Genomic DNA, 4,552 nt, shown 5'->3' with positions numbered 1-4,552 from the left:
TGAGTGATCGGGATGGTTACCGGAATTGCTTAGGAAATCGGGATGGCTACCGGAATCGTCGGGATGGTTACCGGAATTATTTAAAGAATCGGGATGGCTACCGGAATCGTCGGGATGGTTACCGGAATTATTTAAAGAATCGGGATGGCTACCGGAATCGTCGGGATGGTTACCGGAATTATTTAAGAAATCGGGATGGCTACCGGAATCGTCGGGATGGTTACCGGAATTATTAGAAGACGCGAGTTGATCGTTAACGATCGTCTCGTGCGCGCGGCACGCACGAGCATTGAATACGTCCGAATTGACTTCGGCTTGAATATTCGAAAAGGGAACCTCGATCTCTTCCACCTCCAACGTAGGCAGGGAGAAGGACGCCACTTCGGACGATGCGTTAAAGCATCGCAGGTATGCCTTTCCGTTACGGTTGGTGACTAAACAATCACCTAAGAACACATCGGGTTTTACATCTACTTTTCGCACATACCCTTCGCTTGGGCCCTTTACGTTGACGGCTATGCAGGCGGCGGTACGGCTTTCGATGGAATATTCCCGAGGATTCGAAAAGGGAATACGTAGGGTTTTATACTCTACGCATTCCTTCGCAAATGATATCTCTGCTCCCTCTCTGAAGAAGGGGGAGCCTAAGATACCATCTATATTAATTGGAAAACTGTCAGGCAGAACGTGTAGCGTGACTTTAATGGAATTTGCTAGCTCCGCATTGATATAACCGAGGGTCGCAATTTCTCCTTCTGTCACGCCATGGACGTGTATGACGCTGTCAGTTTTTAGATGAACGTCAGATTTGATACCAGACGCTCGGATTAAGTTGACCTCGGACCCGGTGTCCAAGAGGAACTCACACTCTTTTGAGAAGAGTGACGATTTTGCTTTTATTCGAGGGATAGGGGAGTCCGGCGCGAGATTTATTGCCGAGACTAATTTCGCGGATGGTCGTTCATTCTGCTGACCGTCCGGGTTATCTCTCCTATCTACTCGAATTTCATCTACTGCTGGTCGTCGCTGATGACGGCCAGCTGTGTTGCCTTTTGGCGATTCTCTTGGGATGCCTCCCGTCCTTTGGTCGCGTTTGTCGGGAGGCTTGATTCGTTTCCCGACTCATTTCTACTGTAATATTCGCGGCGGCGACATTCGTGTATGTCATGTCCCGTGCGCTTACAATATTTACAATACTTTTGATTCTCCGTAGGAAAGCGATCGCGACCTGGGGACTGGGAAGCGCGATCTTCGCGTTTATACGTTTCGCGCTGATTTGATTGCGACGGTTCGTGACGTCGCGGAGGAGGAGAGCGATACGCGTCTCTGTTATCGGATTTCCTGTCTCGCCAGGATTCACGAGGTGAAAAGGAAGGTCGTTGATCTTTCCTTTCCGAAGATCTGTTGCGCTGCTCAGGCGCATTCCTATCATAATAAGAGTTGCTTGATCGCTCTGGTGTGCGATTACGAGAGTCGGAGAATGCAACGCGGCGTCCGTCGTCGCGATAACGAACACGGTCAAGTTCGTACTGTTTGTACGCGGTTACTGCTTCATCGAATATTTTCTGTAATTCGAGTGACGCGCAGAGCCTGACCTCGGCTCGAAGCGCTGGGATAAGACCACGCATGAAACAATCAATTGTGAATTTATCGATCTCGTCTAGATTGGGGACCCCGCGGCCTGAATCTATGATCGCCGTTCTAAGGTCCTTTACTCGCGTAATATAATTCAACACGTGCTCGGACTGTCCCTGGTGTATCGAAGCTAATTCTCCGCGATACTGATCGATGAATTTATATGGGCCTAGTACATCTTTCAGGCGGTTGCACAATTCAGAGATTGTGTTAATATTTACGTCTTCAATCGCGGCGTATGCCTGTCCTCTAAGCTTATTGCATACTAATCTAGTGAGGGTACGCTCAGCTGTGGCTGGAACAGCTTCCAAGGCTCGCTTGCACGCGCGAACGAATTGTAGCACGGTTATGGAGGTGCCGTCAAAGGTAGGCACAAGTTCAACCGCTTGTTTAACGGTGAAATTCGAAGAATCGTGCATCATGGGTTCGCGGGGCGCAACGACTGGGCTAGCTGGAATTGATTGAGAATCTCTGGCCGATCGGATTTCTGCTATCTCGCGGCGTATATCCTCGTACGTTTCTCTCTGATCGCGCGTTTCTGTTTCGTATTGCAATTTGAGTTGAGTCAACGCGGCGGTTTGATTAATGAGAGCTGCTTCTCTACGAGCTAAATCTTTCTGGAATTCAATTAATTCCTCTTCCGTAGGAGGAACCTTCTTTCTAGCCTCGCTACGCGTTTCCATGATTGCGTCGCTTGAAAATTTCTAAGTATGAAATTCGCGAAAAATAATCCGACTATATAACGTGGGCGAAGGGGCGTTTTCTAAACCGCCCGTCGCACTTTAACGTTCACTAAAACTCTCGATGAATTTGTACTGAGTACGAACATCGCGAAAAATAATTTGAGTATGTAACGTGGGCGAAAGGGCATTTCCTTCACTGCCCGTCGCACTTTTAACTGACACTATGCTTTCACGGACTCTAAGTCTACTGCGTTAAATTGTCAAACAATGATGGAACGCGCAGGGGTTCGCGTGCTAACACTGATTCTATTTTTATTCCTTGATGCCGTGCTTCTAACATCGGTGACCAACGACTGTCCTACCGACTGCGCCAAATTTGTCACAACAAATTTTGGCAGAGGTAGGACACATGACGTATCCTACAAAAGTGTTGACGGTGTCTCTAACATCGGTGACCAACGAGTGTCCTACCGACTGCGCCAAATTTGTCACGTCCTGGCGGGGCTATAAGAGCAAGAGAAGAGAATACCGCGGCCCGGCTACTCTACTCTTCCACTGACTGACATTTAATAAAAGTGTTGGTCTTTTTATCAACAGACTAGGACCCGATGCCGACACCTGCATGCAGTCTTACACAGATGAATGATGCACGCGACCCTGAAACATACGCGATAATATGTTCCACTTACTTTTACGCTTCGCTTGTTTGTCGATTGACACGAGAAATGAATTCGCAACGGATGAACGGCTACGGTTGCGCTGATGGCCTTGAATACGGTCCGCTCTGCTTGAGAGGGGTTGATCCAAATGGCTGGAAACGACCTTCAAGGATTGACGACTGCGCCAATCTCTGTCACGTCAATATTTGACAGGAACGACCTCCAATGATTGACAGCTGGCTGCTACGGTATTGTAGACGGATGCGCTCGTTGAGGAAACGGGCGTGGACGCTGTACGATACCGTGAATCTAACTCACGAATATCGTCCGCGTGATTGACGATATTTTAATTAGCGAAAACGGGCGTGGACGCTGTGCGATCCCGTGAATTTATCTCGCGAATATCGTCCGCGTGGTTGACGATATTTTGATTCGAGAAAACGGACGTGGATGCTGCGGAGCTTGCTATGCGAGCAAGTCTATCACTATCACGCACGTACGCGAACACGTTGAAACAGGAAATTGAATAAGGAATACTATTCGCGAACTTTCCAGTGAGAACTCTATCTCTAACTAACAACGTGTCACTTCAAACTACGAAGTTAGGAGCAAGGAAATAATAATTGGGATTTAGATTGACTCTGGTAAAACAAAGTATATTATAAACGTAAAAGAATACAAAGGTAAAGATGCTTATTATTAACGAAATCGAAATACGTACTAAGTACGAAATATGAAACGCAATAAAAATGTTTAATTGAATAAACGAAGTAATATTTGAATTAAACGAATAAGAATACGATATTACTGAATGGTATTAGGGACTGTGTCTAAACAGTATGGATTTGGGAAGATTGTGTCTAAACAATCTGGATTTGGAAAGACTATGTCTAAATAGTCTGGACTTGGAAGATTGACGAAAACTCGACTGACCCACTCGGGTCCCCGGAGAGGACTGTGGAGAATCGAACGTTCGTCGACGAATAACGTTCGTCCGAAAAATGCTGACTTCGCAAAAGGGGACCGTGTCCTCTTTGTGCCGGTCTTCGTCGTAAACAGCGCGATGGCCGCCGCACTAGAGTCAGCAGTTTTCGTTCCCAGTGGTGCAGGACTCGAAAATTAAATGGTAACCATTGGCGTACCTATTTATTTATTTAAATAAATTGGGACTTAGAATATTTTCGAGCGCTTGCTCTTGCAAGGCGTTTCGATGTAAATTTTATATGTCATATGATTAGTTGACATCATTTGTCGACCGATCATATGTTTGAAAATATTCTAAGTACTTTTGAAAATTACCAAAAATCGAAATTTTGGTAAAGTCTAAACAAACGCGAATTGAGAACATAACCTACAAATTTTTAGGTTAGTTTCATGATTTTCGCTCACGAGTCCAATGATATTTCAATCTTCGAGTTTGGGCCATTTTTGGCTATTTTAGGATTTTGACAGATTTTGGATTTTAGGTTATGTTGATGGATTTCAGTCAGATGTACGTGGTGTTAAGGATTCATTGTTATGAAGGATTTTTAGGAGGTTTGGAATCTTTAAAGGGGAACGCTCGCTCTTATGTAT

This window comes from Lasioglossum baleicum, unplaced genomic scaffold, assembly GCF_051020765.1.
Source record: "Lasioglossum baleicum unplaced genomic scaffold, iyLasBale1 scaffold0077, whole genome shotgun sequence".
Lineage (NCBI taxonomy): Eukaryota > Metazoa > Arthropoda > Insecta > Hymenoptera > Halictidae > Lasioglossum > Lasioglossum baleicum.
The sequence above is the reverse complement of the archived record's forward strand: the minus strand, read 5'-3'. Positions refer to the sequence as shown.